This window comes from Prosopis cineraria, unplaced genomic scaffold (assembly GCF_029017545.1).
Source record: "Prosopis cineraria cultivar Desert tree isolate PC_DT_omini unplaced genomic scaffold, ASM2901754v1 PC1, whole genome shotgun sequence".
Classification (NCBI taxonomy): Eukaryota; Viridiplantae; Streptophyta; class Magnoliopsida; order Fabales; family Fabaceae; genus Prosopis; species Prosopis cineraria.
Genome location: NW_026555332.1, coordinates 39262530 through 39290176, shown reverse-complemented (window position 1 = coordinate 39290176; position 27647 = coordinate 39262530). Strand labels below are relative to the sequence as shown.

General features: G+C 33.3%; 2 pseudogenes; both read left to right on the top strand.

The window, feature by feature from the left end:
• The first annotated feature begins 8318 nt into the window (after positions 1-8318).
• On the top strand, positions 8319-11721 carry LOC129299610 (PR5-like receptor kinase; annotated as a pseudogene).
• Positions 11722-11901: 180 nt separating this feature from the next.
• LOC129299516 (LEAF RUST 10 DISEASE-RESISTANCE LOCUS RECEPTOR-LIKE PROTEIN KINASE-like 2.4) lies at positions 11902-13649 on the top strand (annotated as a pseudogene).
• The last annotated feature ends 13998 nt before the right edge of the window (positions 13650-27647 follow it).

Sequence of the window (27647 nt, the reverse complement as noted above, 5' to 3'; positions counted from 1 at the left end):
CTTATTAATTTACCAATATCACTTGTAAATGAAATCAAAAATTAACTTTTTTTGTAACCCTTCATTGAATCTCATAGTAACACCCACCATAAACACTTGTAAACCCCCCATAATTAGCTTTAATGTTATGTAACCTTCCCTTTCATTCAAGTATAAATATGAGCTCTCTATAGTGTAAGTAGACAGACATTGAGCAATAAACTTCTTTTCAAAGAATTTATTTTTGGTTCCTATACCATCTTAGTATCAAAGTTGGTCCAGAGAGCAAGAGAGTGATTTACAATTGAGGAACAACATTAGAGAGAAGAGAGGCTCAAAGGAGAAGTCCCTGACTTGCTTGAATCCTACATTCTAGGCATTTTTTTTAAAACTGACATCACCATCGTGCTCAGGAGGTTTAAAAACATGGAATAAAAGGTTCCTCATCACTGAAAACATTGTCACACACCCTTACGCACTATCGTTGGAAGTCTACACACCATTGCGACTGATGCACGTGCCGTACGCTCCTGTTGGAGGTTGAAAACGCCGATATCATCCGCTACGTCACTTGTTTTGACCAGTCAGTGAGATGTTAGGCCAAGCATATTCTGCCATGTGTCATATTCGCCATGTCACCCTACCAAGTCCGACCACTTTTCTTAAATTATAGTTTGACCCTTAAACTTTTAGTATTTCCATTTTAAACCCTAAACTTTTTGAAATTCTATTTTGACCTTTAAACTTTTTAAAATTCCATTTTGACCCTTAACTTTACATAAATTCCATCTTGACACTTATACTTTTTTAAATTACACTTTAACCCCTATACTTTTTAAAATTTCCATTTTTACCCCTATACTTTCTAAAATTCCCATTTGTCCTTATACTTTCTAAAATTCTCATTCTAAATCTTTTCAATATTTCTATTTGCCCTCAAATTCACTAAAATTTTGATTTATTCTGATTTTCCTAGAACATCCTTATCCTAGCCCTCCTTGACACCTAACATGCCTCCAAGGCGCAGGTATGTGCACAAGGTTGAGATGGAAGAGATGAGATGTAGAATATGAGAGATGAAAGTTATTGTGGAGATGTAGCGAGCTTTGTTAGACACCAACAGGGAAAACTTAGAGGGAGATTCTAGTAATAGTAGTTCCTTATCTTTTGAAAACCGCCGAGACCGACATCAAACTTTTCACAACAACCATATTAAGGTAGACATCCTTAATTTTAAGGGAAAACTTCAACCTGATGACTTTATTGATTGGCTACAAATGGTGGAATGCACATTTAAGTTTAAAGAGGTACCCAATAAGCAGAAAGTTAAGATTGTGGCTATCAAACTCAAGAAGCATGTGTCCATTTACTGGGAAAACCTGAAGAAAAAGGCATGAGAGAGAAGGAAAGACCAAGATCCAGACTTGGGAAAAAAGAAGCGTGAACTCATGAGAAAATGTTTGCCTACACACCGTTACTGGGATAACTTCATCTAGTTACATAATTTGTGCCAAAAAATGGTATTTATAGAGGAATATACCCAAGAGTTTGAAAAGCTTATGATAAAATGTGACATTCAAGAGAAGGAGAAGTAGACCATAGCCTACTATCTAGGAGGGATAAACATCGCTATTAGCCTTCAGGTATAGCTCAACAATACTGAACTCTAGATAAAGTAATCTGACTAGCAATTCGTATTAAGAAATAAATCCCTAAGAGGGCCTTATACCAGCCGTCTTCATGGGCTCAGGATTTCCTTAATTCTTTTAGAGCTCAAGCCCTGCATCCTAACATTATCAGCAAGCCCCAACTAAAGGCTAGAGAATCTGGGTTGAAGACAATTCAATGCTTTAAATGTCAGGGAATGGGTCACATTGCTTCGGAGCATCCTAACAACAAAGTTGTCACTAACATAGAGGGAGACGCATATGATGCATCAGAGACTGTGGAAGAGGAAGAATCTGCATTTGACACCCAAGAGCTAGTGTATGATGAAGAGTTTATACCTGTTAACCATAAAGAGATGTTGGTGGTTCGACGTAGCTTGCACACAGCCTAAGCAAAGGAAAAGCCTTGTCTTTGTCATAATGTCTCCACACTTATTGCACTGCTCAAGGGAAAGTGTGTGATGTCATTATTTACAATGAAAGTTGTGAGAATGTAGTGTCAAACTACATGGTGGAAAAGCTAAAACTGCTTACCCAAAACCATCCCTATCCTTACAATCTCTACTGGTTTAACAAATGTAGTGAGGTAAAGGTTTTAAACACTGTTTAGTTAGTTTTTCCATTGGCAACAAATTCCAGAATAAGGTATGGTGTGATGTTGTGCCAATAGATGCTTGTTTTCTACTCTTGGGAAGACCTTGGAAATATGATCAACATGCATATCATGATGGCTATACGAATACCTATTCTTTCAATAAGGATGGAGTGAAAATTAAGCTAGTGCCTTTATTGGCTGAAAAGTATAGCCAAAGCAAGTAAGAGTCCAAGCCATTGTTGTCCCTAATAACTAGAGAACAGTTTAAAGTGACAAAAGTAGAGGTCCTAACTTTGAGCCTTATCCTTATACTTGAAACCAATGCCATAGTTTCCACCGTCTCAGTATACATTCAACAATTATTAGCTAAGTTTTTGGATGTGATACTAGATGACATTTCATTTGGATTGCCACCAATACGAGACATACAACACGCCATTGATTTTATTCTATGTGCCGTTATTCCCAACAAGCTTGCCTATATAATAAGTCCTCAGGAGCATGTAAAGGTTTATAAGCAAGTTGAAGAGCTATTGAAGAAAGGACTTATTCATGAAAGCATCAGTCCATATGCTGTACCTATATTGCTAGTGCCCAAGAAGGATAGAAGTTAGAGAATGTGTATTGATTGCCGAGTAGTCAACAAGATCACTACCAAGTATTGATTCCCGATACCCCATCTTAATGATATGTTAGACTAGTTACATGGAACTACTGTCTTCTCCAAATTGACCTTCAAAGCGAATACTACTAGATCTAGATCTAACCTAGAGATGAGTAGAATACTACTTTCAAAACTAGATATGAGCTATATAAGTGGATAGTCATGTCGTTTGGGCTAACTAATACCCCTAGCACTTTTATATGTCTGATGAATCAAGTATTATGCCCTTTCATTGACAAGTTTATAATTGTTACTTTAATGACATTTTAATTTACAATAAGTCTCAAGAGGAGCACTTTGAGCATTTATGGCAGGCTTTGTAAGCTTTGTGAGAAAAAAAACTCTATACCAACGTAAAGAAGTACACCTTCTTAGCTGATGAGGTTATATTTCTAGGCTATATTATCACTGCTGAGGGTGTCCGTGTTGACCCTAGCAAGATTGAAGCTATTAATAATTGGCCAATACTGAAATCTGTCTAAGATGTTAGAAGTTTTCATAGGTTAGCTTCCTTTTACAAGCAATTCATTTGAAATTTTAGCTCTATTGCTTCACCATTAATAGATTGCCTCAAGGGAGATAGATTTTACTAGATAGAGTATGCTTAAAAAAGTTTTAAAGAATTAAAGAAGTAATTGATAAAAGCTCTTGTCTTAGCCCTTTTAAATTTTGATAAAGTGTTTGAGGTTAGTTGTGATGCCTCTAATGTGAGAATTGGTGCTGTACTTAGCCAAGAAGGACATCCGATTGCCTTTTTCAATGAAAAGCTTAATGATGCCAAGCTTAGATATTTTACCTATGATAAAGAATTCTATGCCATTATTCGCACTTTACAATATTGGAGTCACTATTTCCTATACAAATAGTTTATCTCATTTTTTGGTCATGAATCCCTCAAATATTTAAATTCTTAGATGAGGATTAGTCATAAACATCCTCATTGGAGTGAGATTTTACAGTCTTATTTGTGCCTTATTAAGCATAAGGCAGGAACTTTAAATGCTATAGCAGATGCCTTGAGCTGTTGACATGTGTTGTTATTAACAATTCAAGCCAAAGTTATTGGTTTTAAACTTGTTAAGGAGCTATGCAAGGATAACCTTGCCTATCGAGGAGTGTGGGAAGCAACTAAAGAACAACCTTTCCACCAGTACTACAGGCATGAGTGGTTCTTGTTCCATGGAAAGACCCTATGTATTCCCCAGTGTTCATTACGTGAAGCAATAATTTAGGAACCACATAATAGTGAGTTAACCAGACATTTTGGACAAGATAAAATAGTTGACTTAGTGAAGGAGAACTTTTACTAGCCTCAACTTGAACGTGATGTAAACACGCATATACTGAGATGTAAAATTTTTCACTTGGCCAAGTCCAAGGGTCAGAATATCAGGTTATACATGCCTTTACTAGTTCCAGAAGCACCTTAGAAAAATGTGAGCATGGATTTTGTCCTTGGCTTACCTCGTACTCAGAGAGAGAAAGACTCTGTAATTGTCATTATGGATCATTTCTAAAAATGGCTTATTTTGTTCCCTATCAAAAGACCAACGATGTCTATCCAAGTTGCTGACCTATACTTTAAAGAGATTGTTTGACTCTATGGCATCCCCCTAAGATGATCACATTTGATTGTGATGTTAAATTTCTCAACCATTTTTAGAGAACTCTTTGGAGATGGGAACCAAACTCCAATTTAGCAGTGCAAGCCATCCGTAGATAGATAACCAAATAGAAGCTGTAAACAAGATTTTGAAAATCTTCTTCGTAGTTTTATGGGGAAGAATTTAAAACACTGGGACCTCATTATTGCATAAATTGAGTTTTCTTACAATAAATCCAATAACCAAGTAACGGGAAAGTGTTCATTTGAAGTTGTTTATGTCACGAGACCTCTAAGCTCACTAGATCTAGCATTATCACTTGACAAGCAGCACTACAATGTAGATGCTAAACAAAGGGCTAAAGAAATAAAGAAATTACATGAGTAGGTCTGAAAATGAATCCAAAAGTATAATTTAAAAGTCAAGTTATAGTGAGATAAACATTGAAAGGAACAAGTTCTTTAATGCGGGCGATTTGGTTTGGATACATTTGTGGAAAGAGCGTTTTCCTAAGCAACTCAATGCCAAGTTATCTCCTAGAGCTGATGGTCCATTCAAGATTGTATAAAGGATCAATGACAATGCTTACAAAGTAGAATTGCTTGGTACTTATAGAGTGTCTGCCATTTTTAATGTTGCCGATCTATCTCTATATGTTAATGAAGATGTTGAGATTTAACTCGAGGACGAGTTCTGTCCAACCTTGGGAGGATGAAATGAAAAATCAACTTTTTTTTTTGTAACCTTCCATTAAATCTTATAGTAACACCCACAATAAACACTTGTAACCCCTTATAATTAGCTTTAACGTTATGTAATGTTCCCCCTCTCATTTCAGTATAAATATGACCTCTCCATGGTATAAGAGGGCAGACATTGAGCAACAAACTTCTTTTCAAAAAATTTCTTTTCGGTTCCTATACCAGTAAATTATATCTGTTTGTCAGATAATCAGCAACATTAGTTGTTAATTTGCTAACTTTATTTATGATTTCAATAATTTATAATTAATGTTAGTAAATTATAAAACCTATTAGTAATTTACAACTAATATTAGTAAATTAATAAGTAAAGTTAGCAATTTAATAAGTGATATTGTTGCTTATGATTGAAAAATTGATGTCAAGTTTTATATAATTATTGACATGTCAACTCATAGAATTTGCAACTCATATTCATGAATTGACAAGTAAGAAAATTAATAACTAGTGATTTTGTATAATAGGTGAATGGCATTTTAGTCTTTTCACCATTAAAATGCTTTTGACTTTTTCCCATGAATTGAATTGAAATTTCAAAAGGTTTTTAAACCCACTTGAAATTAATTTTTTTTCCTAAATCTTTAACTGAAATTTTTCCTTTTTATTATCTCTACATTTTAACTTGTTACTTTGCCAAATTTATATCGTTAATATTGCATATTAGTTTAGTACACATTTTTTTTTCAAGCAATTTGTTTAATGTTCAAGCTCTATAGCTTTGTTTGGTAAATTTTACATAATTTTTACTCTATAACTTTATCCAAAGGGTAACTAGCCTCTAAATTTAACTATAGATCAATTCTTCAATGTTAAAGATTTTCTTTCTCATTACTCTGACATTAAAAATGCCTAATATTTGTTTATCATCAATGAATCCCACTATTTTTTAATATTATTTTATTATTTTTTATTGGATTCATGATTATTTATGCCTATCAACTTTTATCTAAAAGGTCAATGAATACTCTCAACTCAAATATTTTATAATAAAAATATATCAAAAAGTATAACGTAGGACTCATTAATGGTAAAAAGATGGTGAGATAATAATAAAGTGATAAGAAAGAGAATCTTTTAATGTTGAGGAATAGAATTCATAGTTGAATTTAGGATGCTAAATAATCCTAATAAAAATGACCCAACTCTTTTTTCAATCATCTTAAACATTCTTTTAAACCAATTTTATTTTTTTCCCAGTTTTATTTACTCTTTTTCATTCCATTTTGATCAATATGCTTCTAGCGAATCAAATAAGGTAAAAATGTGAATGCCTTTCTTTGATGAGATTGGTACTCACATTTTGAGCAGGATTTGTACTCATATTTTGAGGATCAACCACTTGCACTGGATTTGGGGTGTCTGTAGCATTTTTTGCTGTCTTATTAGATAAAATTTCAATTGTTTGCTGAAATGAAGGTTGAGAGTTTGAACATTAACATGGATAGCAAAGAGTGCAACAAGACAATTTCATCCTACCTGTTGGTGGTTTAGAATGTGTTTTTTAAGCGGAAACAGAGACGTTTCAAATTGACTTTTGAAAACACGGAATCACCCCACATCCGTAATTGATCAGCTTTTGAAAACCATGAAAGTCTCTTCTTCAATTATGAATTTGGCTGATATTATGAACCATGCCCCAAATAAGCTAAGCTATTCATAACCAAGCCTCCAGGAAATTAACCACACTCAGGGAACTTATTTCTACTTTTTCAAATGTTCTCTAATTCCCTTAAGAACATAAATTGAACTCATATTGAATAATTTGATAGCGAACATTTAAAAAGAAAAACTTTTTCTGAGTTTTGCCTTTAATCAAATTCTTGAGCGTGTGTTATCAAGAAAATTAAAGAAACCAAACATTCACATATCACAGTTACGTGATTGAGTTTAGCACTTTAGACAATACATATGACCTAATTAAATTTCTCTTGCTCATATTTGCAGGGGAGACAAAACTTATAATCATAGGTATTGGATCATACTTTATTTTTTCCTTCATATTTTTCATTACAATTGTCCATAGAATTTACTATCTTTCAATCCAACACTCCATATAAGTTGTTATTTTCTTACCACTTTTCATGCTTTCCAATTTTAACGCTGCTTCTCCGGCATGCTTTCCAATTTTAACGCTGCTTCTCCGGCATGCTTTTCCTTTTATGTACATTTGGGTAAAGAAGAGGAGGAATCCTTAGGCTTCCAGTGGAATATATATATATATATATATATTAAAACGGTAATTTGAGAAGAACACCTTTCAAATTTGGTTTTAGGAGAAAAAGTAATTGACCAAAAACTCAGTTTGGAAAAAGTGGGCTCAAACATGGTTTGGAAAAAGTTACAATGTTTGGTTATAAAGTTTATGATCGTGATTTTGAAAATGATGCTACTTGTCAACCACTCTTAACAAAACTCAGTTTGAACTTCAAAACCATGGTTTGCAATCTTCAAACATCTTTCCAAACAATCATGACATGTTGTATAAACTTTATACAATCATACTCTCCATAAAAGTAGGGCCAGTTTGAAAATAGTCTGAAAGTGGAGATGGGGAAAGGAAAAGAGAGTGGCTCTTTCCTGGTTGAGTATTCTAGAGGCCATCCGGAAGACGCATTGAATAGTTAATACCCACTTTCCATTTATTGTCAAGTGGAAGAAAAGAAGAGAGCATTTTAAGATTAAGGTGCCATGTTCCTGAAAAATCAAGAAAATGAATGATGAGACGATTTGTGCCTCTCAATGTCAAGTCAAAAGTCTGCCTGGACCCAAAAGCAGTGAATGATAAATCAGAAGATACGCATGGAAGCATAAACCACAGGGAGTTAACAATGGAAGCCTGGACGCTGTTGCTCACCTCCTTCATCACCTTCTCCTTCTTCTTCCTCTCCTCTTTCCCACAATCCCAGTCCCTACCAGACATGGACTATGAGGAGTGCCTTAGCCCATTCCCTTGTAGAAATCTAACAGAAGTTGTTTATCCCTTCTGGTCAGAGAACATTCGACACCGTTATTGTGGCAGCCCTGGGTTCGAGCTCCATTGTCCCCAACATGAACATGATCATGACTGGCCTTTCATTAAAATTGGTTCAGACTTTCAACACTACATGGATTGACCTAATCGATTATAAGATGAAAGTGGTGCGAACAGACTTTGTCTATGATAATTGTTCTTCACATTTGATGTCGAGCACTTCTGTGAGTATCCCAGCTAATGCCTTCCGTTATGATGAACCAAATGTAAAGAACGTGACCCTATGCTACGACTACCCCTCAGTCATTGGGATTGACGAAAATAAGTTCACATACCGGCTTGGGACAACCTCTAACCCTAACAACTATGCTCTCTATAGGGAAGATGTGGGATTCAAGGAACTTAATGGCAAGTGTAAGCATCAAATTGAAGTGCTGTTTTCAAATAAACCTGATTCCCAAGCCCAAACAGCTTTGGGTAAGGAGTTTGATGCGCTCTATAACATATAGGAGGGGCCTTGTCTTTCATGCTTAAGTTCTAATGGAATATGTGGGTCCAATGGGACATCTCCGTTCACCTACTATTGCCACGATAGACCTCATCCTCTTCACTGTTATGATTCTTCCAGTATGCGCTTCTTCACCTCCTCCGATATTTTATCATCTCAACCATTCTCATTCATCACTTTCCAAATTTATGCTGTGATCATTGCATATTAGTTTAGACTTTATAATGCCTTTTTTAACCGCGACAAAATAAATAGAAGTCAACTTGCTTTTCTATATCAGACTAGGTTCCCCTGTTTCCCACCAAGTTTCACTCTTCTTGTTCGTTGCACCCATGGTGCTTTTTGCTATTGGACTCAAAGACATCAATATATACTCAATCACCCAAACACTCTACATCCACATCCTAGCTTTTGAACACTCTGAAAGTCTCTTCTCTGGATTTGGTTGATATACATTACGAACCGTGCACTAATTCAGCTTCGCTATTCATAACCATGCCTCCATCAAATTAACCACACACAGATAACTTGTTTCTACTTTTTCAAATGTTCTCTAATGCTCTTAAGAACATATTTATCAATCAAATTCTTAAATGGTGTATTATCAAGAAAATTAACCAAACGCTCATGTGCCACACAGTTATATGATTGACTTTAAACAACTACATGTATGCCCTGATTTGATTTCTCTTTGCTCATATATACTTGCAGATAGTTCATGGCCTCGGAAGACGAAACTTACAATAATCGGTAACGCATCCAACTCCTTTTTTTCCCCGTATTTTTTCATTTATAAAGTTTAAAATCTTTCAATTCAATACTCCGTGTATAAGTTGTTATTTTCTTGCCACTTTCTCTTCTCCGACTTTCCTTTCATGTACATTTGGGTAAGGAAAAGGAGTAACCTTAGGCTCCTATTAGGATATATCTCAGACAAGGCAGTAAGCATTGGTAGAGATATAAATTGATCAATAATTCAATATATAGCATTGTCGAGATAGCTTACTTACAGCAGGCACCAAAAGTTCTCGTTCTATGATTACAATACTTTTTTCACTTGTTTAAAAGATTCTATTTTCAACCATGAAGAGTGCATGTTGTAAGTCGTAACATAGAAATTGATCATATTTCTAGCTACTGAACAATTTATCTACTTATGTGATAGGTGTTACGAGCGCAACAGGTACAGTACTACTAATATGTATCGCCATTTTTTGTTGTACAATCAAATCATGGAGGCAAAAGGGTGACCAAAATATTGAGGCCATCATTAGAAATCAAGGGGCTATGGCCGTCACAAGATATAAATTCGCAGACATAAAGAAAATCACCAATTCTTTTAAAGAGAAACTTGAACAAGGTGGTTACGGTGTTGTATACAAAGGAAAGCTGCTCAATCATGATGCTGTAAAAATATTGAAGACATCCAAAGGAACTGGGGAAGAATTTATTAATGAGGTTGCTAGCATCGGCAGAACTTCTCATATTAATGTTGTTACCCTTCTTGGGTTTTGTTTGGAAGGCCGAAAGAAGGTTCTCGTATATGAATTTATGTCTAATGGATCTCTTAACTTGTTCATTCACAAGGAAAATGAAACTAGCCCATCCTTAACTTGGGAAACTTTGTGTCAAATTACAATTCGGAATGGGCATGGACTTGAATACTTGCACAAGGGATGCAATACTCGGATTGTACATTTTGATATAAAGCCACATAACCGTTGGCGGTATGGACGTAAATGGCGAGTTGCTTGAGTCATGCCTGAAAGGATAATGTCTTTAAAAACTATTCCGACACACTGGGATGACGGATTGATAGTTACCCAGGATTAAACAAGCACTTCTTACACAATGCAAGAGCACAAAATAATAGTACTAACAGAAAACTCAGATGAATTCAAAAGAAGAGGAGAAGAATGCCCTAAAAGCTCAAGAGGCTGGCATTGATCTTGTCTGCACCCATGGCTATATATGGGCTGAAGGTAGACGTTGGTTCATAATTCCAGATGAAACCCATCAAGCATCAATTGCACGGACGTAAAATACATTTAAGCCTCTGTTTGGAAATGTTGGGAGACAAAAACGTTTAAGAATTTTAGTTATCTATTTAAAGAATTTGATTAAAGGCAAAAAATGCTTAATGGTTTGAATTCAAACTCCAGATAGCCAAAAATGATGTTTTCTGAGAAGCTCATATAAATAAATAATTATTTATTTTTTGTAAAAGTAATTCTGTAAAAAAAAACCCAATGCCTCTTGAACTTGTGCACAAGGGGGTGAATTGGCTGATTTTAACTGCGATTGCCTTAAGTAAGCATGTTTCGTGCGCGCAAGCCCGATTCTCTTACAAGCTCATTTTACTCGCCCACTTCATTCCTTAGCATTTATACACTAGGTGAGTTCTTCATTTAGATAATGTGGGACTTTGACACACACACACACACAAACTTTTGACACACACACAACAATAACATCCTTTTAGATGAAGACTTTTGTCTTAAGATATCAGATTTTAGGCTTGCTAGCTTTGTCCCAGGAAAGAAAGCATCATTTCAATTTTAGAAGCCAGAGAAACTATAGGATATCTGGCTCCAAAAATTTAGAATAGAAATACAAGAAAAGTTTCAGATAAATCTGATGTTTATAGTTATGAAATGATGCTATTTGACATGGTTGGATGGCGGAAGAATATGAATGCAAAATCTAATTGCACAAATGAGATTTATTTTCCTGATTGTATTTATGATCAACTTAAGCAAGGCAGTGATTTTGGACATGATATTGCAAAGAAAATGACAATAGTAGGTTTGTGGTGCGTTCTTACATTTCCAACTCAAAGACCAACAATTAGTAGAGTCATTGAAATGTTGGAAAGAAGCCTAGACCCTCTTGAAATGCCGCCAAAGCCTGTCATGTCTTCTCCTCCGAGATTAGAGCCAAAGTCTTCCACCACTTCCAATACCGTGACATAGCTTTTGGGGGTCTTGAAAGCTCTTCCACCAAACACATTAATTTTATTATTCTAATTTTATTATATATTTTTTAAATTATCATTCAAGAATTAAATAAAAAATTAAGTTATAGATTAATTGAAATCTCTCTTAACCCATAACTTAACAACTATTTTAAGTTAGTCATGCTAGAAATAAAGCATGAGTAATCACCTAAGTCAAAACAAATTGCTCTTGTGTTACTATATTAATCAATAATAGCAAGCAAAACTTTAGATAAATTTTATAACCCAAAAATCATGTGCTGCTTTAATCAACAATAACAATTAAAGCATAAAATTCAGAGGTAAAGAGAAGAAGAGTAAATTAAAATAAAGTTAGAATAAAATCTTCTCTCAATATCAAAGATTTTGAATAAAATGTAGGATCATGGTTTGTAGTTGATCACATTAAAAAATTAGTTCTTCGTGGAACTAAAAATGGAACAGCAACAACAGGAGAGCATGAGAATAGCCATCACCTAAAGGATGACGAACAGAACAAAAGATGAAGAGCAATCGCCCCTGATCCTCTAATTCTTGCTGCCAACTCCGTTTCTTTTCTTTTCTCTTTGTAAAAGTCGTCCTTACTTTTTATGTTCATTCCTTTATATATAAAAGGTTATGCATATCTTGGCGTGATTTGTATGGCTAAAGGAAAACATAATGACAAAACTACTCTAAATAATCCCAAATAAAAACTATACTAAAAAATCAAAATAAATATAAATAAAATTTTAAAGATTTAATTTTTGATTTAATCTTCAAGCATTCCCATATTCTTCTTATCTAAAATAATCTCTATTAATATCTTTCAAATTAAATCTAGAAGATTTGTACAAATAAAATAAAATTAAATAGCTATTGTGCAAAAATATTAAATATATCATTCATATTTAAAATCACATATTTAGTTAATTAAAATATAAAAATTGAAGATTGGCTAATAAAATCAAATAATATCTAATTAAACTCAATTAGCCTCAAATAAATATTTAAAATTCTAAATGAAAAGGATAAAAATATATAAAATTATCATTTATCACCAAGGTGGTTATGGTATTGTGTACAAAGGAGTACTACTAAATGGCCGCCCAATGGCTATAAAGATATTGGCTACATCTAAAGACAATGGTCAAGAATTTATCAACGAGGTACTTAGCATTAGCAGAACATCCCATGTTAATTTTGTCACCCTCCTTGGATTTTGTTTGGAAGGGAGGAAACAGGCTCTCATCTATGGATTTATCTTTAATGGGTCCCTTGAAAAATGAAAAGTTTATTTCCAACAAGGCACATAACACCAATCCATCCTTGACTTGGGATATTGTATACCAAATTGCCATAGGGACCACTTAAGGGCTTGAATACTTGTAGAGAGGATGCAAGACTCGAATTTTACATTTTGACATAAAACCACATAATATCCTTTTGGATGAAAGCTTTTGTCTTAAAATCTCATATTTTGGTCTTAGCAAGCTTTATCCCAAAGAGAAAAGCATCATTTCATTTTTAGAAGCTAGAGGATATCTTGCTCCAAAAGTTTTGAATAAAAACATAGGTAGAGTTTCACATAAATATGATGTTTACAGCTATAGAATGATGCTAGTAGACATGGTACGTGGATGAAAGAATATGAATGTTGAAGCCAACTGCACAACCAAGTATTTTCTAGGTTGGATTTATGAGAAACTTGAGCAAGGCAACAACTTTGGACATGATGGAGTGAACACCAGTTATGAGAATGATATTGCAAAGAAAATGACTATGGTGGGTTTGTGGTGCATTCAAACAATTCTCGCTCAAAGACCGATAATAAGTAAAGTGATTGAAATGTTACAAGGAAGCCTAGATTCATTGGAAATGGCACCAAGGCCTACAATGACTTCCCCTTCCAGAAAGGGGAACTAGTGTTGTTTACTACCATCACATATATAGTAGCGCAATGTGTCCCCTGTCATTTTGACATATGTTGGTCAAGAGCAATAGATGCTAACGAGGTAGTTCTTAAACTATAATTCTTTTTTTTTTTAGGGTTGCATGATTGTAATGTTTATAACCATGTTAGCTATTATGAATTTTTTCGTGGGGTTTCATGAAGTTTAAATAATGAATGTCATCATTTATTATTTGTTATAGATTAGAGAATTATGTGATTTGTTATCGTTAAAGCATGTAATTAATTGTAAATATTTCAGAGTGTCTAGAATATTCCTTATGTGTATATATGGCTTTAGTAATTGTACAGAGATGCTATGTATCACTATCATACTATGTCTTTGTGTAACCGTTTTATATTATATATTACACAGCACCAGCACTGACCTCACTATCAAGGTCTGGCATTTTCTTAGACAAATTATTATTGCTTTTCTTTCTTGGTATCAGAGCGTCCTTTGGCATTTTCTTAATATTTGTCTGTGTGCTTCCATGGCTACGTCCTCCCATTCCTCCTCTATTACTTTTGATAATACGTCTTCATTGACCTTGATAACTGTTTACACTGGCTCCAAAATCAATTCCCTGTTCAGTTCTTTTAATGAGGCAGCAACCTCTGTCAAGTTGGACAGAGGAAATTATCTTATTTAGAAATTTATCGTTCTGCTGCTGATTGAGGGAAACAAGCTCAAAGGTCATAGCAATGGCCATGATGTTATCCTACCTTGTCTCATCCCTGATGGTACAGGTATGAAGCTAAATCCTAAGTTTGAAGAATGGCATGCTGTTGATTGTCTCCTTATTGGATGGCTCAAAAATACAATGACTATTGATGTTGGTTCTCAACTTCTCCACTATCAATTTGCTCATTGTAACACCCTCAAATTTACAAACTGATTTTTCACAAATTATTAATTCAATAAATTATTTTTTTTGAACCCTTATCATACCCTTATCATGGTAGAAAAATTTCTGTCATGATACATCCAAGATAATAATATACCACAGGTCTTAAAATATCTCAAAAAGCAATTAGAATTATGAGGGACAGACAGGATCCTCATGGCATGATATTTAAATTAGGTCTTGAATCAAGAGGGACAAATATAATCCTTTTGGTCATATAAATGCATTTAATAAAAAGGATTAGAGTTTACATGTTGTCAAAATAAGAAATGTCCTAGGTTGGCACAAGATACATTGCATAATACAAAATGAGAGGCAACGTAAAAGATAGTGTCTCATATACCAAAGTTACGCCTCTGGTGCTTTCTCAGCCGGACTCGCTCCTGTAAAAATGTTAACTATGGGGAATGAGACTTAAAAGTCCCAGTAACCAAAAATTAATATGTAATGATGCATGCGGATGTAACTAATCATGCAATTGCTAAGTGGGCACACAAAACATTTAACCGAACAATATTTTCAAACAAACCGAATAAGTATTTAATTGCATGACTGCACCTTATATTCTTCTTTCGCCATGCTCGGACGCCAAATCACCCGGCCAAAAGTCAGTTGGGCCAAGCGACATGCCACTCATTAGGTCCAATGAGGGCTTACCACGTGGTAATAATTAACCGAACAGAAATTCCCATTAACACCATACATTAAAATACCCTGACAAGTCATACATCATTCAAATATCCAAACAGAAATATATCCGAACAATAATATCTCATCATGATAAACAAAAATAAATTTTTAACCCACTTGACAATAATTTCAAATAAGTATATACAGTATTTATTTTTAATAATTTATAATTTTTCCAAACAATAAAATAACACATAACCATGCACAAACACACCCATCACAGCACATTAATAATGGTTACCTTGTGTCTTGAATAACAAGTTCCCCTTCACAACTCCTCTTTCACCACTATCTTTGTCAACACAATCTACATATTTATTTCATAATACTATATATTAATTTTACATTAAAATAAATAATCTAATTTAAAGAGTTAGAAAGTCTTAGATCTATAATCCATATTAACACTAATTTAAGATTTATGCCTCATTTAACTTTTTAAATTCTTTTCTAAAATTTTTGTACCCCAATAAACTATTTTTAAGCCTCAAATCACTTCTAGTATCACAATTTCATCCTTCTATATTCTAAAAATTTATTCAAAAATAAATTAAAAATTTTAGAATTATCCTGAAGCCTCAAATCATCTTTCTATAACCTCAAAAATATCTATTCATACTTAAATAAATATTTAATAATTAGAGGTTCATCCCTACATCTCAGATTCAACATAAATTCAACCATATAGATCTAGAGTTTAACTCAAAAATTCTTAAACATAAGTTTCAACCTCAAGAAAATATTCTATAATATTTATTATATCCCTAAGAGCTTTAACCTATATTTTTAATCCATCATATCATCAGATTAACTATCTTATAGAAAAATCCTAATCAGAATATTTACTCTATTCTACAAAATAATCATATCACTAGAAAGCTAATATTATTTAGAAAATAACTATAAAATTAATTTTGTACTTAAATAATTTTTTAAATGCTAATCTAAACAGGAAAGTTGGAACATACCTGAAGAAAAAGAAAATAATCCCCCCTTGCGAGAAGACGTCGAGCAACGTGAGAGGAAGAGAGAAAAATAATATAAAAATGGAATTTTAGGTCCCACAATTATATTAAAAAAATTATAGGTCTGAATTTAATTATTCAAACCTTTGGGCCATTACTTGCAATTTTCACAAATTGCACCTTGGGCCATTAGTTGCAATTTTTACAAATTGTAAAAATATTTCTTTTTGCTTCCTTCTTCGTCTCCTCGCCCGTGCCTCCTCCTTTTATATGTGAGGAGGCACCTCACCTTCCCACATCTAATTGATGTGGGACTTCTACAGTGCCCCTCTTTTTTTTTTTTTCTTTTCTTTTTTTTTTTTAACTCACACACACACACAATTTTTTTTTATTTTAAATCTTAAAATTATATCTTAATAAAATATTTATTATACAATTTTAAACCTAAGTTTTTAATTCATAATTAAATTTCTAACCATATTATTATTTCTGAATAATCTCAAATAATATAAATTCCTATTATTATCATTTTTTAAAAAAATCAGGATGTTACACTCATACTTTTTGGGAAGCTGCTTGTTCACTTTTTGGTGCTTCAACCAGAGCTAGAGTAATGGTTTTTAAAGTAGAGCTAAATCAAACTCGTAAAAATGGCAGGAAGATGGAGGAATATTTATCTACGATGAAACACATTGCTGACCAGTTTGCTCTCTCAGGTTCTCCAGTCGATTCGAATGATTTAATCACGCATACTCTAAACGATTTAGATGGTGAGTGCAATGCTATTGTTGTCAAGCTAATAGATCAACCTAATATGTCATGGATTGATGTATAAGCTGCTTTGTTGGCTTTTGAAACTCATCTAGAACAACTGAATCAATTTTCCAATCTTACTATTCAACCTGCTGTGAATGTTGCTCACCAAACTAATGAACATGGCAATAGACATGGTTTTGAGGTTGAGGACGGTCACGTAATTGTGGTTATCGCAACAACAATCGTCCTTATTATCATCTTTATTGACACTTAGGTCATGTAGTGGCAAATTGTTTCCATCATTTTGACTAGAATTTTCAACCACCATCATACGAGTCATATTCTCCTCAAACTCATTATGCTACTTCTAGCACTGTTGCTAATCCTGCTTAGTATTTTAATAGTGGGGCAAATTATCATGTCACTACAACAACTGAAAATCTAACCACAATGACCTCTTTTGTAAGTAAGCCTCATATTCATCTTTTTACGTGTACAAGTGAGCACATTATGATAAATGCTATCGGGTTTACTTTTACTTTTGGTCCTAATACTAATATAAATCTTAACAATGTTTTGGTGGTACCAAATGCTACTAAGAATCTTGTGAGCATATTCAGATTTGTTGAGGATAATCAAGTAGAAGTTGCTTTTAACAGTAGTGGTTGTTATGTGAAGGACAAGCAGATAGGTCAACTTCTGATGCACGGGAAGCCACGAGAAGCAATGTATCCAATACCAATAGACAGTGATGATTGACCTCTAGCTTTTTATAATTTTCACTCAGCACCCATCGCTTATTTTTTTGAGTTTCTAGATTGGCATTGCAAATTAGGACATCTAAGTGTTAGAATTTTAAAACAAGTTTTGAATCATTGTAATGTTAAAATTCCAATTGATGAGAAGCATGTTTATGAAGCCTGTCAATATGGTAAATCAAAGTTTCTTCCATTTCCTATTTCTACTTCTTATGCATCTGCCCCTCTGGAACTTGTTCATATGGATTTGTGGGGTCCCTTTCCCATTCAATCAACTTAAGGCCACCGTTATTATATTCACTTTATTGATGACTTTAGTCAATATACTTGGCTATATCCATTAAAACACAAAAAGGAAGCAATTAATGTTTTTAATCTTTTCAAAGCTCAAGTCAAAAATCAATTTACAACTAAGATTAACACCATCCAATGTAATGGTGGGACAAAATTTAAACCTTTTATACCAGTAGCAGAATTATATGGCATTGCAATGAGGTATACTTGTCCTTATACCTCTTTACAAAATGGTCGTGCCGAATGCAAGCACAAACATATTGTAGAGATGGGATTAACTTTACTTGCACAAGCTCGTATGCCTCTTCATTATAGGGTTGAAGCTTTCCAAGCAACTGTATATCTTATTAATTGTTTACTGACAACTGTCTTGAACAACTCTACTCTTTTGTTTCAGCTTCTCAAAACAGAGCCAGATTATGCTTCATTAAAGCCTTTTGATTTTGCTTGCTATCCATGCTTGAAGCCATATAATGCTCATAAATTTCAATATCATAGCCAAAAGTGTGTATTTCTAGGTTATGCTTTAAAAAAAAAGGCTATAAATGCTTAAGTTCCACTAGGAGAATATATGTTTCGAGACACATTATTTTTTATCCTTCTATGTTTCTATTTGTAAATGGATTTTTGAATTGAAAAGCAGTGTCTGAACAAGACATTTATACTATGCCAATCATTATTAATCATTCTGAGAATATGATAAATCCTTCTACATAAATTTCTAAATCTCTGATGGTCGAGCAACATGCCTTAGAATCCCCAATAGACTCTCTAGTTATTTAGACTTTACTCACAACTCGTGAACTTAGTCCAATTTTTACTACTTAAATGGACTGACAAAATGTTTCTTCAATTAGGCCACAAATACAAACTAAAGTTGAGCCTAATAGTGAGCTCGTTAATGTCCATCCAATGATTACTAGGGTAAAAAGTGGTACATACATAAGCCTCAATACCCTTCTATCAGTTTGCTTCAGGCCGAAAGTACTTGCTTTCTTCATCAGGATGCTGTACCAACAAGCACTCGAGAAGCACTCAGTTCTCCTCAAAGGAGGCATGCTATAATCAATGAATTTCTTGCTCTCCAATGCAATCACACCTGGAAACTGGTACCTCATCGTGATTCTCTAAAGATAGTCAATTGTAAGTGGGTATTCAAGAAGAAATTTAACTTCGATGGCTCTTTTCAACAGTATAAAGCTAGATTAATTGTAAAAGGTTTTCAGTAATTGCCTGGAATTGATTTCAATGAGACTTTTAGCCCAGTTATAAAGACTGTGACAGTGAGGTTAATTCTTACTATTGCTGTAACATTCAAATGGGATATTAGGCAATTAGACATAAATAATACCTTTTTGAATGGATATTTGCAAGAAGATGACTATAGAAACAACTTGATGGATTTGTTGATCTAAAATTTTTGACCATGTTTGTAAATTGGTGAAAGTAATCACTACTACAAATTTTACCATATTTGATATATATATATTTGATGGTTATTGAAAAATCCATTGAATAAGGAAAGGTAAAAAATGAGAAAAACAGTATTTGATAGTTACAACAAAAACCATCAAATATATGCATCAATATATTTAACTGTTATATATAAAATCATTAAACGTAAAATATAATATTTAAATTAGGTGATTTTTAGAAATTTTTTTCTATAAGTTTGACGGTTAAATCATTAATTGTCAAATATAGTGACATAATATTTGACGATTAAACATGATAACCGTCAAACTTATACAATTTAATATCAGCTTTACCTTCATCATATTGTGTGTTGCTTCTACAAAGAGAGCTAAACCAGATACCCAGAATGACTCTTTTTGAATCTCTTTAAAATTTTTTCTCCACCCAAATGTCTCTGCTACTTCAACTCCTCTGGAAGCATTGATTTGTGAAGATCCCATTGTTCATCATCGTGCCCTAGCTTCTCCGAGCATATAATTGTCTACGTAATCAGAGCTTGGTGAAGAATCAAAGCCTTCACAAGCGATTGAGCTATTGCTTTGTGAAGAACTAGAGCATTCATTTATGCTCTTACTCTATCAACTTGGTGGAATCCATTTGAGCTATTTTGTTCTACAATTTCATTTTGCATTGATCAATAAAATTCCCAAGTGTGTTTAAGCTATTCATTCTCATTTTTTGTTTAAATGGTTGAGGTTTGAATTGGTGACTGTGGTAGCTATGGTTTGTGATTGATACCTGTACTAGATTGCTTACTTTATGTTGATCATTTTCTTTTGTGGCTGAGCATTCAATGAAAGCATGTTGATGTTTTTTGCTTTTCTTTCCATGGATGCATGCAAGGTGCTCGACAAAATGCCTCTAAGAAATTGAAAATCATGCAAGCATTCTTTGCAAAGAGAATTAGATTGGAATATTAATTATTATACCTAATTAGATCATCTCTTTCAAAATTAGTCCTAGTATACATTCCTTATTGGTATAAGAGCTAGATTTTTGGATAGAGTCTAAAGATGAGGGGTCTGAATACGGCCTATATATCTATGAATCTTGCCTATATATATATATATATATATATCAAAATAAACATTTATTTAAAGCATCTCTTTTAAGGCATATATATGAATGTAGCTTATATATCCACTATTATTAGAATCCAAAGATGAGATATCATTATTTGATAGTTCTTTAATTCCTATATCAAGATAAAAATCAAGATTCATTGAAAAGAAGGAAAAAAAAAATAGAGAGGCTACTGTTCTTGAAGTATTCCATTGGGCATGGATATATTTTGATTTACTGCTATTGGAATCCAAAAATATAATGGAAAAATGCATGCTTGTGCACATGACACTAGCTAGTTGTTTGGCTTTTTTTTGGCTTAACCGTCGAGTAAGAGAATAAAAATATTTCACATTTATTTTTTTAGTTAACGTTAAAGAAATTAACTTGTTGCTGTTGAATTAAGTTTGATTAAACTATACAGGGATTGAATTTAATTTGAAGAGAGGGTAAAATGCCCGAGAAACTTCTAATTATAAGTCGTTATGCTGCTGAAATTTTGTTAAATAGTAATAAAATTTGTGGCTTTATTAAGTTTTAAATGTTTGAAATTATGTTTTGTGAATTTTGTTGCTATCCTAACTAAGTAGGAGTGAATTAGATTATAAACTATGAAGTTTTATTACTTATTAGTAGATAGTGAAATTTTTACTAAAACTAAGTTCTTTAAATTAGTTTTAGTACTTGTAGTCAATGAAGTTTATTGAGAATTATGTGTGAAAGCATGTAACCTATGATTCATTATTTGATTGATGAAGACCTAATATCAGTGAGTTACTAATCACAATTTTCCTTAAAATGATTCTTTCTAGATCTGAAAGATGGACAAGGAATGGATGTCTTCTAATTGAGTAACGAAGGAATACTTGAATAGGATGAAAGAGTTTATTAAGTTTGCACTTGAGCACACAAAGATCATACTAGTATGGTGTGCCCTTGTGTAAAATGTTGTCTGATGAAGCAGGTTTGTGCGTCTAAATTAGAAGATCATTTAGTATGTTATGGAATTGATCAGAGTTATAAATGTTGGCACAAACATAGAGAGGCAAGAGACGCGAGCGGAGGTTATAGTAAGAGCCACTTGTCACATGATTTTGATACAAGAATATATGAGTTTGATGAGGAAGACCATCTTGAAGAGATGGCGAGGGTAATTGAAGAGGAACTAAAGGATTGTCCTAAAATGCTTGAGAGATTAAAAAGTAATGCAGAAAAGCCTTTATATAGTGATTGTACCGAGTTCACATTATTGTCAAGGGTGTTAAGTTTGTACAACTTGAAAACGAGTAGCAGTTGGAGTGATAAGAGCCTTAGTGAATTGCTTGCACTTCTTAAAGTGATGCTACCTAAAGTGAATGAGCTTCCTACTAGCACGTATCAAGCAAAACAAATGTTACGTATTATTAGCATAAGCTATGAAAAAATTTATGCTTGCCCAAATGATTGCATAATATTTAGAAATAAATATGAATTGTGAACACTGTATTTTGTTTGGGCATATTTTATATTTAATAAAAATAATAATAAATTTAACCAAAAATATAAATATATATATACAAAAATAAAATTTAATCCCTTTTAGGATTATATTTTTTAAAAAAACAATATATTCTAACAAAATAAAAAAAAAAGAGATATTCTTGCTTAATTCAAAACCAGATTTTTCTCTCTTAATCTGATTTCCAAAATCATGATTAACATAATATGAAAAAAAAATAAAAAGAAAGTATTAAAAAAAGGGAGGCATTAAGCATTAAAAAACAAAAAAAGAACAAAAAATATATAATTGGGTGGATGAAACGCTGAATGATCAGCATTTCACCCAGCCTTTGAGCTGCTTTTGGGCTAAACACGGAAGGAGCCACACACCCGAGCAGAGGAGCAGACAAAAAATGTGAAAAAAATGATATAGGCTGAAGATTAAACGCTGGAAACTATATCCAGCGTTTAACCATCAGGTCACAGCCCTTCGTTCAGACTCACATGCACAGAGAGAACAGAAGAAGCAGAAGCACAAGCATAAAAGGAGACGCACGAGTAGAAACTAGAGGCACAAAGGAGCAGACTAAAACACTAAAAAAAGAGAGGAGAAGAGCAGAAATGCAGCCATGCAAAGACACACACTCACGCAAATATAGAGAAAAAGCATCATAGTTTTTGGCTGAAAAGAAGGAAGGCAGAAAAGAGGAGAAACACACGAGCAGATGCGGACAAAAAAAAGAAGAAGAGAAGCTTTGGCCATGCACAGTAGCATATATGAAACACAAGCACAGTAGAAACACAGCCACACATGCATGCAAGAGGAAGAAGAAAAAAGACGTGCACAGCGAAATAAAAGAACTAGAAAGATAGTCTGACGGAGGGGAGACATGGCAGAAGGGAGACGTGACAAAAGGCAAGAAAAACATAGCATGGATGACACACGCAAAAAGGCAGAAAAAGAGGGGAGATGCACGTAGAAGAGGGGACCGAGAGAGTGGAAATGAAGGAGAGGGAGACGGAGAATAAGTTAGAGAAAGAAGAGAGGCCGATGGGAGAGAAAGCAGCGGCAGAGATAGAAGAAGAAAAAAAATAGAGCACAGTGGCACAACTCAAACCGAACGAAAACGGAGGGAGGACCTGTCACTTTGCTTCGGACGTTGTTAGGGGGTCTGAACAATGATCGAGGATGACAGAGAAGCTTTGAGAGGGAGAGTCAAAAGAGAAACAAAAAAAAAAAGAAGGAAAGACAAAGAGCAAGAGAGTGACAGAGATGAAGAGAGGATGAAAAAAGAAGAGGAGAGAGTTTAAGGAATGGGATGGGAACCGAATCTGTTCTCTTTCAAAGACTACAGAACAAATAAACAGATTAAGAAAGAGAGTACTAAATATGGCATTGGCTGTGCTTTCCCTTCCCTTCACGTTCGTCTTTCACTTTCTCGCTATTATAAGTTACAAATCTTTTGTATTGAAGAAAGAGTTGAAGAAGCTGATACATCTTGTTCTGCACACCATCACAATAGCACTTGGAATCATTGGAATCTATTGTGCCTTCAAGTACTATAATGAAAGTAGGATTTGCCAATCTGTATAGCTTGCATTCCTGGCTTGGAATTGTTGTCATTGCCCCTTTACTGCATTCAGCTCGAGATAATGAACAAGGAGCAAGGACAGAGGATGCTAAACGATTGAAGATTCAAAGGGAGAAGCAACAACTGATTTAGCACTCGAAGAAGCTAGGTTACACATACAACAGGGTGAAGATGAAAGGTGATGAAACGGAGAGTAATGGCTCAGTTTCAAATGGGTATCGATTTCTCTTTGTTTATTTTTTTAAAGCTTAATCTGTGCAATTAATAGAGTAACTAGGGAATTTTAAAATTTGTATAGATGACATGATTAATTTGTGTGGCATTGTACTAAGTTTTTTTTTGGATTCTTTTCCTTTTACATGTTTTAGACTATCATTGAAATTATTCCTGACTGTGAGCTTCACAACTATTTATTGGTTGTAAAATTCTTAACAATGTATAGTATTTAAATCTATTTGTAGTGTGAGATTTTAAGAATCCCTGCAAATATTTAAATTCAAAATGATCCTATATCATGAAAATCAATAAGATTTTACAGGTGTGAGGGTCAATCTTGTGGGTGTTTATATGAGTTCTAAAGGCCCATTATCAAAATTAATTTTCTTTTTTATAATAAATATTTAAGTCTCACGTGAGATTTTAAGAATCTTTGTAGAGAATTAAATTAATTACCTTATCATGTAGGATAATAAATCCTTGCAGATATCACAATTCTTAAATTTATATGAATAATGTAAAAAATAATAAACATTTTTATACTATTAATTAAATTAATAAATATAAACTATAATCATATTGTCTAATTAGATCTTTTGGTCATATGAGATTTTTGAATGTCTATAAACCTCTAGAATACTCATCTTACCGTGAAAGTCAATAAAACTTCGCAAGTATAATGATTAAGATTTTTATGTTAAAAAAATACAAATTGTATAATTACGCATTAAAATATATAATATTTAATTTTTTACGGTGTGAAAATTTTGAATCTCCATAGATATTTAAAATAATCTTATTATCATAAAAGTCAATAAAGCTTTGTAAATATGATGATTAAGAGTCTTTTTAAAAAAAGTATATGTGAATGAATGCACTAAAAAAATAATGATATTATTAATATTTAAAAATTTAAGTAAATAAACTAAGTTGTTAAACTATTTTATTGTGTGAGAGTTTGGATTCTCCACAGATATAAAGAATAATTGTATTACCGTATGAGCCAATAAGGCTCTGCAGGTTTAGCAGTTAAATTCTCGATCATAAAATATAAAAAATAAAAATAAAAAATAATTCTTAAACCCTTTTCTTTTCTTTATTCCAAAAATTTAAAAATAGAGAAAATAATTGAAATTAAATTACTTTTTACAATTTAAGACACACATATCAAAATTTTAGAAATTGTTTTATTTGCAAAATGATGAATTATTTTTAATTAATTTCTCTTCAAAAAAAAATTATTTCACCAACAAACTTTTGAGCTTGAACTATATGGACTTTGATCCCCACCATAGGGTACGTAGGCTTCAGAGTCGAATTCTAAGTCAAATCCTCCCTCGTAAATAAATAAATATTTCTCACTTAATTCTTATCATTTTTTAAACACATGAATATAAAAGAGATAATTAAAATAATTATAAAACTATATTAATAGAGCACAACAAGCTTCAAGTAACCCTTCTGACGAATGGGTGTTGTGGGGTGCCTAACACCTTCCCCATACTCAATTGACTCCCAAACCTATTTTCTATTTTTGTAGACCACCCTTATCCTCCATTAAACAGTTTTTCAAGATTTTCCTCAATATTTTGGTGGCGACTCCCATTTCTTCAGTCTTCTTTCTGAAGGTCGGAACCTCCGCTCTCACACCGTCCATGTCATATTTTTTGGGTGTGACATGATCATTAACTAAGTATCCAAAATGTAAAGCATCATGCTTTAAAGATAATGGGAAAAGTTCGAGAAAGGCATTGTAGTATTTTCCTATTGTACTTAGATTTAGACGATTGTATAGTAGCAAAGAAGATGTAAAAAATTTAACGTGGCATGTGGATGAGAGGATTAAAGATGGGAAACTATGACATCCTGTTGACTCTCCCCAATGGGGAAGGATTAACCATGAGTACCTTGAATTTGGATAAGAATTAAGAAACTTATGCCTTGCATTATGTATAGATGGAATGAATCTGCATGGGCTCTAAAGTAGTACCCACAACACTTGGCCAGTGATTTTGATAATTTATAATCTGCCTCCATGGTTATGCATGAAATGCAAATACATGATGCTATCCATGCTAATTTTAGGGCTAAAACAACCCGAAAATGACATAGACATGTATTTAGCTCCTCTAATTAAAGACTTCAAGTTATTGTGGGAAATAGGGGTTGAGGTGTATGATGGGTATAGGGAAGAAAAATTTAATTTGAGAGCTTTATTATTTGGTACCATAAATGACTTTCTAGCATATGGTGATTTGTCGGGGTACAGTATAAAAGAAAAACTTAGATGCCTTATTTGTGAAGAAAACACAGATTCAATTAGGTTGGAGTATGGTATAAAGAATGCTTATATGGGGCATCAGAGGTAGCTAAATCTAAGTCATTATTATCGATAATTCAAGAAATGTTTTAATGGGAATTCAGAAGAACGTGGCCCTCCTTTAACGTTGACTAGTGACCAATTGTTTAAAAAGGTTAAGGATTTACATATCGAATTTGGAAAACCTTTTTCAAAGCACCTTAGGACAAGTGGGTAGAAGAAAAACTCTATTTTTTTCAAGCTACCATATTGAAAGGTCTTGTATGTTAGGCATTTTCTTGATGTAATGCACATAAAAAAAATGTTTGTGATAGTATTATTGGTATGTTACTCCATATTCCTAGAAAGAACAAAGATGGCATCAATGAAAGGTTAGACATGCTTTCTATGGGGATAAGGGAAGACTTAGCACCAGAGGAAAAGGGGAGTAGCACCTTTCTTCATCTAACAGTTCACACGTTATCTAGGAAAGAAAAAATTTCTTTTTGTGAGTTTCTTGTTGAAGTTAAAGTTCCAGAGGGTTACTTATCAAATATTAGAAACCTTGTGTCAATGAAAGACCTAAAGCAGAAGGATTTAAAATCTCATGACTATCATGTTTTAATGAAAAATTTTATTTCAGTAGTGATACATTTTATTTTACCTAATAAGATGTGACACTCAATCACAAAATTATGTTTCTTCTTCAAATCCATTTGCAGTAAAGTTATTGACCCCAACAAATTGTCAAAAAAATAAAGCCAAATTGTAAAAGCATTATGTGAACTGGAGATGTATTTCCCACTTGCTTTCTTTGACATAATGGTTCACCTAACCATTCACTTAATGAAAGAGGTACAAATGCGTGGCTTGGCTTATTTAAGATGGATGTATCTTGTGGAGCGTTATATGAAGATATTAAAAGGATATGTCAAAAATCATAGCTGACCTAAGGGTTGCATTGTTGAATGACATATCAGTGAAAAAGCACTTGAATTTTGTATTGAGTATTTAAAATCTGTTAATTATATTGGGCTACCAATGTCTTGGCATATGGGAAGGGAAGGTGAAGAAGGGATAATAGGAAAGAATATAGTTACTGTCTCAAATTTATAGTGGGATCAAGCACATCTTTATGTGTTGTACAACTCAGAAGAGGTTCAAGAATTTATAGATAAGCACTTGACTAAATTTAAGAAGGATAATCCCAATAGGGGTAAAACTTGGTATGTAAAAGAACATAATAAGAAATTTGCACATTGGCTGAAAGAGCATATTCATGATAAGTTCAACATGAATCTTGATTCTGTTTCTAAAAAAGTGAGATGGTTGGCTAAAGGTCTGAGCATGCAAGTAGCTTCTTATGCTGGTTATCTTATCAATAGATACACCTTTTACACTAAAGAATAAGATAGTCAAAGCACAATGCAAAATAGTGGTGTTACTCTTGTTGCTCATACAATGCATGTAACTAGCTC